Source organism: Balaenoptera musculus, chromosome 1 (assembly GCF_009873245.2).
Source record: "Balaenoptera musculus isolate JJ_BM4_2016_0621 chromosome 1, mBalMus1.pri.v3, whole genome shotgun sequence".
Taxonomy (NCBI): Eukaryota; Metazoa; Chordata; class Mammalia; order Artiodactyla; family Balaenopteridae; genus Balaenoptera; species Balaenoptera musculus.
This window is the reverse complement of record NC_045785.1, coordinates 47,235,752-47,249,286: the sequence shown is the minus strand read 5'-3', so window position 1 is coordinate 47,249,286 and position 13,535 is coordinate 47,235,752. Positions and strand designations below refer to the sequence as shown.

The window sequence follows — 13,535 nt, the reverse complement described above, 5'->3', positions numbered from 1 at the left end:
TTTTAAGAAAATTGGGTGAGAAAGAAAGACAAGAAGTTAAATAAAAGATAAAGGAAGTTTCAGGAGCAGATTTTAATTTTTGCTTTGTTTCGTTGTTGGCCCTAGTATTTTTTAAAAATGCTATTTCTTTTGGATGAAAGAGATTTGATCATGGTTCTATACTGCAGGAAGGAGGGAAAGGTTATATCTCAAAGAGGAGATGATTGATCGAGCAAGATTTTAGAGAAGACTTAACCAGACACTGGAGGAAGTGGTTGTAACTTTATCATTTTAGCGGCAGCTGGAAGTTCCCTCACAGTCACCTACCTTCTGGAAAGACCTGGCTCAAGATTCATCCTGTCTCTTCTTTTCCATAGGTTTCTGTGCCCGGTTTCTATCAGCTGATGTAGCTAAGGATGTATCCTAGATGGAGTGGGGAAGAAAGGACATTGAGGCAGAGTTCGGTGAGAGGAATCCAATATCCAACATCCGTTTGTGTCTGGGAGCTGACTCACATACTCAGCATCTTTCTCACACCCGACTTCTTGTGCTTGGGGTTTGTCTAGGGAGTCCTTTTTATTTTTTCCTATGGACTCCTTCTTATTTTTTTCCTCTGAATCAGAGTGGGTTTGGAAATATAAACACAGGAATCATGACAAACTTGTCCATGTGGGAAAGAAAAGATGTCTCTGCAGTTTTAGTGGAGCATCTGGGTAGCAGTTATAGCAGAGAAAGAGCAAGAGGGCCTCATTAGGACTAAAAATTTTACTTCTTTTCTTTCTTTTTGCCTTATTAAATAAAATTTTTTGCTCTAAGGTGGAAATTCAGAGATGAAAAAGTCAAGTTCCCTGTCCTCAAGGAATTGTTGGTGTAGTCAGATAGAGATGTGAACAATATGGACCAAAAACCAAAGACCAAGACCCCCTGGAGTGGAAGAAATTTGCAGGTTGGTTCTGTACTCCCCAGGCCTGAGAAATGAGAATCCCAAGACAAATGAAAAGAGAAATCTTCCCTTAGGGAAGGAAGTTTGAGCATGAATAGGGTGAAGTGGCTGATTCTTCTGAAGCAAAGCTAAAATAAAAATATTAGAAGAAAGAAAAAAGCAGAATTGAGGAGTACTATTCACTCCATCATTAGACATTTATAGGGCACCAACTGTGGGCTAGGCAATGGGTGAATCAACCTGTAGCAGTATATGGGGTGATATCTCTCTTGTGCAAACCCAGAAAATTACAGCATCTGACCCACTGATCCCTAGCCAGCCCGCGATCCCTAGACCTTTAGAGGTCCAAGATGGTAGTGAGGATGGATCCATGGTTATTTTAAATATTTAAACCTGAACTGAAGGTATTTCAGAATGACCAAGTATGGAGTGAAGGGTGTGAATAGCTGTTGCCAAACTTGCATGCGGCCAGTCTCCTCTGGTCACACTGAAATATTTTGATTTCTCCAAAAAGTCACACTCTAACACACACTATATTTCTTCTACCTTGTCTCCTTCCTCTACTAGTTAATTCTATTAAGTTCTTTAAGACTTGATGTAGGTGGTGTGTTATCAGGCCCAGTCTGGGTTAAATTCCTCTTCTAGATTCCCATACCACCTTGTGCTTTTTGCTGTCAAAACCTTGATCACTTACACTGCATTGGTGTTCTGTTTCCATTGGTGTCCCCCACAAGACTGTGAGATCTTCCAACACTGGAAGTATCTGTGATTCATCCCTGAAGCTCCAGCATTCAGCGTGGTGTACCACCTAACTCTAAGTCTCACCTCTTCTGTAAAATAAGGGGTGTGAAGGGATTGGGAGACCAGTTGGGAAGTACCATAGTGTGGTGAAACAGATAGGAACAACACGGAATCAGACATATCTGGGACAATATCCCAGCTATGTTGCAAGTCCTCTTTGTCATATAACTTCCCTGAATCTCAATGACTCTTGTGGAAAAAGGGAATGATGATACCTGGCTCCTCAAGCCATTGTGGGAAGATGTGGATAAGTGTTCAAGTGCCTGTCACTTGGTAGATGCTGAATAAATCATCTTCTGCCTCTCTACCTTATGTGATCATCCAGTTCTTTTATTTTCATATTTTGGGTTTATATCTCCACAGAGTCAATTTCAGACAATACTCTCTATGACTCTCCTCACATAGTTATTCAAATACTTCATACCTTTTTCCCCTTTCCTCATTCATTCATTTACAAAAATTATTCTATTTATTCATTCAGTTTTTTAGCTAAATAATTCATTTGGAAAAATCCTACCTCTGCTCTCTCAGTGTTGGCTAAGAGATCCCAGACTAGTGGTCCTCAAACTTTTTGGTCACAAGAACCCACTACACTCTTGAAAATCATTGAGGAATGCAAACCACTTTTATTTATGTGGGATATATCTATGAATATTAGAAATTAAAACTGTGAAATTATAAAGAATATTTATTAATTTATTTTTAAATAACAATAATAAATTCATTACATTTTTAATGGGAAATAAATATATTTTCCAAAATAAAAATAATTAGCAAAAAGTGTGGCATTGTTTTATATTTCTGCAACTCTTTAATGTCTCACTTAATAAAAGATAGCTGGATTCTCATAACTGCTCTGCAGTCAGAATCTGTGCAATATTTTGTTTTGTTGAAGTTATGAAGAAAATCCATATAAGTAGTTGGGTGCAGGATTGATTTTAATAACCTTTTCAGATAATCATGGATAGTTTTCTTTGATACTACACCAAAACTTAACAAGTGTTAATTTCTTAAAGTATAGTTGCAATGTGAAATTTGAAACCATGTCAATGAGCTTTTCACATTTTACTACATTGAAATCCACTGGTCTATTTTTTAAATGGATTGTTTTGCCCATGAATAATTTTGTAACATCATGTACTGGTCATATGGAAAATATCAGTTTTCTGAGTTATGTAGATTTTCAAAATGTTGACTCACTTCATTATACAAAATCAAAAAATCACACTTCTTATTATCACCACCAAGCTCCTCAGAAAATCTGTGAGTATTAGGATGTTGTCAAGCTCGTGATGGCAAACACAGGTTTTCCAAAATTTAAATTTCTGCTTGAAAGCTTGCATTTAATCATTGGCAACAAATGCCATGAGTTTTTTTCTTTGAAGTGGTAGGCTCTTTTCACACATTTTTGAGAAAGTCTGGTATATTCCCAAGTCTGAATATCCAGAGTTTGTCAGTCCCTCTTACAAGTAATAAAAATAATTTTTATTGCTTCGTCAAGAAGACTTTTAAGTGAAACTGGCTTTTATTTTTATTCTTGCTTTTAAACTGTGAGTGTGTGGTATTAAAGAATACAACTACTAATACAGTTTAGTGCCACTGGCTTGACTCCTACTAAAGCCTGAGCAGTTTTACTTACTGTGGCTTTTGTACCATCAGTTAACACCGTGTCAGCACAGTGAAAAAAGCAATTACTTCTTTCTATTATTATGAAAATAGTTATTATTTCACAAACTTTGTGAAAGAATCTTGAGCATTCCCAAGGTCCATGGACCACATTTTGGGAGACATTGCTAATTGACAGAGCTAAGTTGAGCTCTTCTCAACTGTGGACTAGATATCAAGTGTAATTTGAAGGCAGTTCGCACTTTTCTTTGACAATGACCAGGCCTTCGGTCCAGATGACATCTGCCTAGTATGTAACTGGTGACTACATCTAAGGAAACATGTAGAAAATGAGAGCAAGTGGGTGTGTGGGCTCAGAGGGAATTGCTTGTTTGGGGGATGATGGGAGAGTGCAGTTCTGGAAGGAGTTCAGTTCTATGAGTGTGTATTTCTGGTCTTCAAAAGATTACCACATACATGCTGTCATAAATTTATAATGTACCTGAGAAAGTTAACTTAATGTAGAGAAGAAACAAACATGGGTTTTGCACTCAGCCAGGCTTGGGTTCTAATGCCAGCTCAGTTGCTACTGTCTATGTCCTCTCTTCCATGTTACCTTACCTTAATTGTCCCATCTGGAAAATGAAGTTACAGTGCTTAGAGTATTATGATGCTAGGCATTTAAAGAATGGGACATTGGGTGGATGCTCCCATGGGCCATGTATATCCCCTTTCAGGAATGGACTTACTTCCCCAGCTGCAGGGAGTTCTACTGATGAGAGCCCTCAGTGTCAGTCTTTGGCGAAAGAAGAAAACTGCTTTGCTCAAAATCACTCCTCCTCTCAAGGGGCAACCTGCTTCCAATGACTGATCAATGGTCTGGCCAACTCATCCCAACCTGGTGTAGCTCTGAAAGGCCATCTCAACTCCAGAATTCTTCATGGGGTCAGTTGAGGACTTGTTCAACCTCTCACTGTGCCCCACCCTGTGTCTTTTCCCTCCCCTTCAACTAATGTCAATCCAAAAGTACTCCTGAAGGAAAACTTGTATGCTAAGTTTCAATTAAGAGTCTGGTTTCTGGTAAACTCAACCTGAAGCAGATAATTTATTAATATTATAATTATTATGTATAACCCTCTACTCCTTGGGTGGGCCCTAGTAGCCAAGGGGCCCTTCGTATGCTGAGTACCCTGATGGTTGTAAGAAGAGGGTTTTGAGGCTGAAGACAGAGAGGACTGAACTAATCCACATAATTAGGAGGGTGTCACTATAGTTTATGAGGAGGAAGAAATTGAATTGTAGTGAGAGAAGAGGTAGGCTGAGGGAGAAGAGGACAAGAAGAACCTACTCTGGAAAAAGAGTAAAAAGAGGAGACTTGGGAGTTCAGACATGTCTGATGAGGATTTCTGTATAGTAAGGATTCTGGAACCAACATGCTTGGGTACCAGTCCCATCTCTACCACTTATTTTTTCTATGACTGAGCAAGTTACTTTACATCTTATGTCTCATTTTCCTCATCCATAAAATAAGAATAGTAAGAGTATCTCCATCAAAGGGTTGTTCTGGAGATTAAGTGAGTTCATTAAAAATAAGATAAAAATATGCTTTTTTTCTCATCTATTTGCCACTATCCAATAAGGGGTCAGAGAAGCATACACAAATTATAGCAATAATGTTTTATGATGTGGATGTACATGACTTGAGTAGTTTCATAGAAGACAGAGTTCCTAAGAGCACGTGGGAAAAAGAATGAGGTCTTTGTGGAAGAAGTGACATTTGAGAGATTATAGAATAAGTACAGGGAAGACAGGTATGGAAAGACAGAGGATGGATGGCCCTTGAGAAGGCTTGGAGAGGTGTGAGAGGTCTGGGGACTGTGAGGATTTCTAAAGTTATTGACTTGCTCTGACTGAAAGCTACAAGCTGTGGGAGGGAGTGGGTGGTCAGAGATGACATGGAGGAGTGGGCAGAAACCAACCAGCTCTGTTGGATCCTGTGTGTCAGCTGGGATCTCATCCTGTGGGTGCTAAGGAATAGAGAGTGACAAGACCAGACTCACAGTCTGCCACCTTTGAAGAAATGAATTAAAAGTGTGGAGTCAGGAGGCTGAGAAAGACATTCTCACTCTTGCTCTTTCTTCTCATTAGGTGATTAATAATAAGGCTTATTGAATTACTATTCACAAAGTTATTTTGGAGTTCTTATTCACACAGTTAATTATACTTTAATGTTAAACTGTCAATTGCAGCAATCTTTTAGGAGGGCCATTTGGCAAAATCTGTCCATTTTGAAAAGCACCTACACTTTGATCTATACATTCATCTTCTAGATATTTAACTCTATTTACACATTTACAGAAATATTTGAACAAGGATGTTCACTAAAGCATTGTTTGTAATGGCCAAAGACTGAACATAAACTTAGTATGTATAAGTATGGTATTGATTAAATTAATTATGGTAATTTAATGGGATACTATGCAATCATGAGAAAGAATGAAGCAGAAAGGAATATGTGCAGACATGGGACAGTCTCCATCTTCTACTTATAAGAGGCAAAAAAAAGATCAAACACAGCACATAGTGTCCCTTCATTTGAATAAGCACATGTTATACATAGAAGGTTTTTGGCAGAATACTCAGACACTGGTAACAGTGATTGCCTTTGGAGAAGGGAATATAGGCTCACTGATGGTCTAGAGTAGAAAGATGTTATGGAATGAATGCTTGTATCCCCCCAAGTTCATATTTTGACGTCCTAACCCCCAGTGTGGCTATATTTGGAGATGGGACCTCTAAGGAAAAGATTAAGGTTAAATGAAGTCATAAGGTTAGGGTCCTGATTCAATAGGATTGGTGTCCTTACAGGAAGACACATCAGAGAGCTCACTGTCTCTCCACCCAGGCACATGGAAAGGCCGTGTGAGGACACAGTGAGAAGGAGGCCATCTACAAGCCAGAAGACAGCTCTCACCAGGAACCAAATTTGCCAGCACCTTGATTTTGGGTTTCCCAGTCTCCAAATCTGTGAGAAAATACATATCCATTATTTAAGCTACCCAATTCCATGGTATTTTGTTATGGCAGTCCAAGCAGACCAATAGAAAGGGAGACAATTATATAGTTTTTTCTTTACATTATAGATAGCTTGGTAAAATTATTTGTGCCGCAAGCCTAAGAAAGGGCCACTAAATTAAGAAAGTGGGAAACGCCTGCCCCTCCCTTTATAAGAACCTCAAAATTCCCAGCTCTCTCTCTTCAAGGCTCTTTCCTTTCCCTGGCAGTGGGCTGGAGGGCATGGCCCACCCCATCATGCCCACCAAGAGGCCATCAACATTTACTGCTACTGTAGACATCTCTGATGCCTGGAAGACTCAGCAGCACGTGCAGCTGTTCCTTCAGAATCTGATCCGAGGCATCAGTGTTATTCAGTTTGCCTTCATCTTTTAGGTTGACCTGACTGGTACAAGAGCAGCAGCAAAGCACAGTAGAGGGTGTGTGGGTTTCAGAGTTAGACAGGCTTATGTCTGAGAACGTAGCTCTGCACCTTATTGGTGGTCTTGCCGCAGCCATCTACAAAACTTCTCTGAGCCTCTGTTTCTTCATTTGAAAAAAGGGGACAAAAATCAACAGCATACAGAGAGACCCATTATGAAGATTAGCAATAAAACATAGAGTGTGCTTGGCACATAACAGGCGCCAGTAAGTGGCTGCTATTATTACAAATGGCAGTGTTATTTTTCCTATCTCTTTTGTTCTTGAAAGTGACTTTGCCAACCCAACAAATACCAGTGACCACTCTCTCCCTGATTAGTGGGGCTGCTCCTTCTGCATCAGGACCATAGCTTATTACTCTTTCTGTTTTGTTATGGCCTCTAATTTGGAGGAGCTTGAGGTATGTTCTCTCTGGGTTGGTTGGAGGATATTTGCATGGCAGTGCCAGTGCCCATAGATAACCATATATATTCCTTCCTGCTGACCTTAACCACCAGAAATTGTAATCCTCTTTTAACTTGTAGTTATTTTCTTGTCAACCTACAGTTTGAGGGCAATCTTTGAATGAACTATTTTTGTTTAATATTTTAATACTCGCCAACTGGGGGAAGCACATTCCACAATTTTTTACCTGTCTTTCAGGTGGACCTTTTAATGAAATGATAACATTGGCTTATGAGGTCAAACATTCCTGTATTTATTTTGCTTTTATCTCTGATAGTTGGGTGAACTTGGGCAAGTTACTCAGCTTTGGTTATGTCATCTGTCCAAAAGAGATAAGTCCTATCTCACAGAATGGTTGAGAGAATGTGATGAATTATTAAATGTCAAGTTACTACAACAATGCCTAGTATGTATTAGATACCTAATGAATAGTAGTTCTCCTTTTATCTCCTTGCAAATAAGAAAACTATTGGCCTTCAGAGGTGTGTTCAGAGCACGAGAAGTCGACATGGAGACTGAAGTAGACCTCCTGGACCTCCCAGTTAAGATTAAATTGGGTGCAGATTCTTAAATGCATCCAATTCACTTGACAGATTAGAGAGCCACCGCCAAATTTAGATGATAAACAGTAGGCTCTGGGAGTCACTTTTGTTAATTGCTTTTAACAATTTTACAAGGGTATTCGTTATAAAATTCTAAACGCTAATCTCATGCATTTCTTTAATATTATCCATTCACTCTGCTTCTTCTAATGATTTAGCGATATTTTTATTTTGTATTGACATATTTTTTGTAAGCTCTCCGAAATTCTTTGTGGAAAGAGTAGGGGTGCAGAGCACATAAACAAAACAATGAAGTGAAGTACAATAAATAAAACAGCCGAAGAAAGGATTTATCCAGGACAACTTTCTGTCTCAATGTGTGCTTTGTGTCTTAATTATGCTGAAAGCCTTGAGAGAAACATACCATTTTAATGACCAAACACTACTCGAACTTTCTCATTTTTTTTTTTTTTCTATCCACAAGAAAATATCTAAGGGACTAAACTTTCTGATATGGAACAAATTCTTATTTTTCTCTGGCACATCATTTATGGGCTTGTAAAAGACAGAGGAAGAAAGACTTTGCTGAGGGTCATCGGAGCGTGTAGTGCTTGCAATGCACCTGGCATTCCTGGATCTGTCTCCTACTGGGGCACAGAGCTGTGCGGAGGGCTGGACCTTTTCAATCACACACTGGCTTTGTCTATAGCATTAACCCTATGAGCCTTCTCTACTCTTTTCATAACATTTGGCACATATATCCTTCTCCAACTCTGGGCTGATAGGACAAACTAAGAGAATCAGTTGACACAATCTCTATCAGAAGCAACTGGGCTCGTCTTATCCAGAGCCAATAACGCACAACACACAAGACGGCTGGACTCCAGGGTCGCTGCACATTGACAGAGGGGAGGGGAATTATCAGTGGAGAAATACAATCAAGCACCATGTGGACGGGTGACAAGAAGTCCTCTGGCCAGAGAAACAGATTACATACCAGCACTGCCTTGGCTCACTGCCCTGAAGAAATACATAGCAATCCACACTTGGGGAAAATTCCATGAAATAGCAGAGCAGGAACATCTTGAAGCCAATGGCAACACATTCCAAGAAAAACATCCAATGAACCAAACCCCAAACAACACAGACCTCACAAACGTAAATAAAAATTAACTGAAAAAGGAAACCTTCAGAGTCTTGGGAAGGAACACAACAGATTAAGTGACCACAAAACACTAAAACACCAACTAGTTATTTACCCACTGCTTTGTGGTAAATACAAGGCCTGTAGTCTCCAGGAGGTTATTTCTGGGCGCCAATGACTTAGCACATAGGCCAGCAAAGAGCATGGACTTTATTTTCCTCCCCAGGGCAAGTGGCATTTATCATGGGCCTGAGAACCAGAAGGAAGTTCCTTTGGACTCTTAGTGTTATAGCCATAAGGATGAGAGAGGATCAGAGGGTGGGAAAAACACTGGGCTTAGAGCCAGGAGCCCTGGGTTTCCATAGCCTGCCACTTACTAACTCTACTGTCTCGGGCAGGCTACTTAACTACACTGAGTTGATCAGTTTCCTCATGTGAAGAAATGAGTGGATACTAAAAATTATCATTTCTCCTTCACAAGGTTGATCTGAATAGTAAACGAGAAAATGGCTGTAAAGAGCACTTCATAAGAGGCAAAGTATAATACAACAGCCAGTCATGGTTGTTTGTTTCCATTGCTGTTACTACTTCATTTATCTGGGATCATAGGAGAATTAGCATTCACCTACCTGAGAGCTGAGGTGTGCCTCTCTGAGCATCTATTTCAACTAATTTGGGTAAAGTCTGTAACTGACATCAAAAGGTTATAGACTAAAGTTTCAACTTTCCTTGATGACTTAGAATCAAAGTTATAAAAACCTACTATTGTTCTAAGTAGCAGTAGAGTCAGTTCCGTTTGTGGGTTTGTTTTGATTTTCTCTCCTTGTGGGAGGTGAAGCATAGCCTCAACCACAGAACCGTATGAATAAGCTTCTCCTCCCTCTCATCTGCTTGTCTATTTCTAATTCGGTCAAAACCAGATAACCTACTGAGTGCTGACTATGAATAAGCCAGTCTCTATTTAGACTCTCAGTCATAAAATATTGTAGTATTGGTGCAGGGGATTTGAGAGCATCATGGTAGAGCTCAGAGATCTTTTTTGGCCTGAGATAAGAGAATGAAAGGTGTTAGAAAAGCTGACCTCAGAGTGGACATGTGGTGCCTGAGGTTGGAATACTTTAGGTATCTTTGGTCTGCTCACATCTCTCTCCTGTTTTAATATAGGTGGGTGCAAGTGTGCTCCTCATCATTTTGCAGTCAGTGGAGAACGAAGCCTGAGTCAGAAGGATTAGCCTTAGGGACATGGAAATGTCTTGAGGACCTGCGGGGCATTTCCATTTGTGGATCCACATATAATATCTTACAATGTTTTGACTAAATTAAACTCTCTATTTAGACTCAGAATGATTCAGCTCCACAAAATAGGTTATTGGATTTATTTCTTCTCTGGATTAATTTTACCCAAATAAACTATTGTTTTAGCACAGTAGCTTCTCACCATGGTGGAATCATGAGAGAATCACAGGATATTCATGCTAGAAGAAACCTTCCTGGTGATAGAGACCATTGGTTCCCGGATGCTACCCTAAAGGTTCTTGTTGTTCCTGACAAATTTTCACCAGTCTGTGGAAAAATGACAGAAAAATGGAGACAATGAGATAACTCAGCAATTTTTTATAAAGTTAATTCATTCCATTTAAAGAAATGCCTTGTATCCTGAAATTCTGCTCTTCCTTCTTTTCTGATGTTCTCTACCCTTTTATTTGAAATGATTGTAATGGTAAGTGGCAATTCTCTGAAAAGGATCTATATATCAAATCAAAAACTTGACCATTCTATGTTAGGCTTCTGGTTTGTGGTGTTTGTTTGCTTGTTCCTTTGTTTGATCCATAAATTTCAAAAGTTTGAGAACTACAGAGTTAGAACATAAGAACTTCAGCCAGCTCCTTCAGGTGGGAGAACAGAGACCCTGAGGAGATTGCAAAGGTTCACACAGCTGGGAAGTTGGGAAGCCAAGAACAAAGACTGGCCTTGCTATTCTTTCTGCTCCACAGCTCTGCCCTTTAATAGGTAGGATGTTAGTGTTGTTACCAGTTCTGTGGAATGAGGAACATGAGAGAGGAAGGGATTGGAGAAAAGGGAACCTCTATTTCTCAAGCACACTGGTGTGTCAGACATAGTGTGAATGCTTCATGTATGTTATTTTGTTTATTCTTTTAGACAACAACTCTAATAGGAAGGTTAAAATTGAATGCACATTATAACTGGAGAAAACTAAGTTCAGAGATGTGAAATGACTTGATGACTCAGAATCCATCGAACCACATTACCACCTAGTTACAAGTCATTCAACAAACATCTATGGAGCGTCTTCCCTGTACAAGATGAGTCTAATGCTAAGTAATTGAAAGATTTTAGCAAATTATTAAAGTGATAGTCAAGTATTCAGTAATTGTTTACTATTCCTCTCAAAGAGTGCTGTGAAGCTGCTTATCATTGTCTCTATTTTACAGCTGAGGAACATAAGCTAAGAGAGTTTGTTGCTTGCCCAAAGCTATATATTTGCCATGTTGCCAAGCTGAGGTTGGTTTTCTGACCTTTAATCCTGTCTTCTTTGCTCTATCTTTATGTTAGGGGTATCTTTTTCTAGAGAAGAAACATGATGCACCAGCAAAACTTTAGTCTGCAAAGGATCATGAGCCCACAGGCTGTAATTGTTGCTTTGAAAAGGCAGAAGCAAACGAAGAGTTGATGGAGATACCAGGCATGAAAGGGTTGTAAGTTCTGAGCTTTCCAATAATAAGCCATTCTCCTCCAGATGATTTTAATAATCTCCAGCACATGGGTTCTAACCCCTTGATGCTGTACAATATGTGTAACCAAATAAAAGATCTCTCCAGATTCAGAGATTTACTGTTTGTGATGGGAAAAGGCCAACCAGATGACATCATTTATACTCCAAATAGAAGCTGCTGCCAAGGCTGGTGATGTTAAGCTGGAGAAATTGATCCTCAACATTATTCTATGAAGGAAAAAAGAAAAAGGTCTTGGCCTAGGTAGTATCCTTTTTAAAAATATATGTGAATATGAAGACGAGTTTAATAAACTTCTATTTTATCTAGAATTGCTTATGTCCAGTGTGTGGGTTTTTAGGCACACAATCACTTCCATATAATTAAAGTTATCAGGTTAGGGGCTAAGAGTTACCATTTTGCTGTTGTTGCTGTTGAATGCATAATTGGTGGGGGATTGACCTGAGGTCTCTCTGCTCCAGCAGAGCACACAAGGTATCAGGGCTGTGTTCACTTGTTCAAAACCCAAGGTACCCAGTTTGTAAGTGGAGTATAATAGACTCTGCTCCCATTCCTCAACTTCTTCATTTCCAACACAATCTTTTTTTTTTTTTTTTTCAGGTATCAGTATCCTCCACTGCCACGAGATACAGGGAAAGTTGACACCATTCCCAGTTTCAAAGGTAGATCTTGATTAATCTAAACCAATAAACACATGACATTCCCCCATAACCAGTGATCCAGGAGTAATTTGTTGGTATAATCAGACAAAGGAAGGGACTTAGGTTCCACTTGAGGAAAAGGATTTTCCCTCTCTCTCCTGATAGATGATAACAAATACGTATAGAGCCCCGATCGCTATTGGCATCCGTTTTACAATTTCAAGGGGAGGGGGACCAGGTTTAGAATGAGGCCAATGTTGGGGATGGCTGATTGGACAGATAAAAAAAAAAAGTGCTCAATTATATCACTGAGCCTCTGATTGTACTATACTCTCCCTATCCTTAGACTTTTATGTAAATATTGCATTTCCTTATTATTTAAGCCAGTTTGCATTTCTGTTGCTTGCAGCTGAAAGCATACTGATTGGAAGAGGTGACAAAATTTGCTTCCTGAGGTCCCATCAATTTTTTGAACCATACCCTCATGGTGTTTTTGAAGACAGAGAGTCTTGAATCTATTTTGAATGGCTTTATGGGTCCAGCTGTCACCACATGCAGATTTGGTAATTCTAAAACAAGAATTACTCATAATAGTCCCTGGCTTCTTATTCTTGCCCCTTCCAGCCTCATCTCTAGCCTTGCTCACCGGCCACTCTACCATCTTTCAGTTATTCTAACGTGTGTCCTTTCTCTCACCTCTAGCCTTGCTCATGCTCTTTCCCCTGACTCTAACAATCTCCTTGACGACCGCCTTCCCCAGACTTCCCCGCCATCGAGTCTTGACTTAGGCATCATTTCCCCTGGGAAACCTTCTCTTCATTGGTCTTCTAGTACTTCTCTAACACCCTATTCTTCCCCTATCAGAGTACTTTCCACTCTATATGGAAATGACCCATCGTCTCTGTTGGACTGTGTATCCAATGAGGACAGGAAACATCTGTTCTGTTTACAGTTTTGTCCCCAGGGCTTACCACATAGTTGGTACTACATAAAATATTTGTTGAAAGAATGATGAATTCATTACTTAAAGCTATTCAAACCTGCCGCATTGCCTAGTGCCCAAGTGCCTTAATATGGCTTTCAATGATCCAGCCCTGACTTCCTGTCCAGACTCCTCTTCTGTTACTTACCAGAAGTTTCTTATTTAAAGTGCACTGAATCACACATCCTCAGCTGTCTCATGTCTCA

The 13,535-nt window shown here is 39.6% G+C and overlaps 1 long non-coding RNA gene across 1 annotated transcript; it reads left to right on the top strand.

Annotated features, from left to right (window-relative positions):
- Positions 1-840: 840 nt before the first annotated feature.
- Positions 841-11,663, top strand: LOC118880669. Its single transcript, XR_005016362.1, has 3 exons — positions 841-925; positions 10,846-10,963; positions 11,114-11,663. It is a non-coding gene; the product is annotated as an uncharacterized LOC118880669 (long non-coding RNA).
- Positions 11,664-13,535: the final 1,872 nt, after the last annotated feature.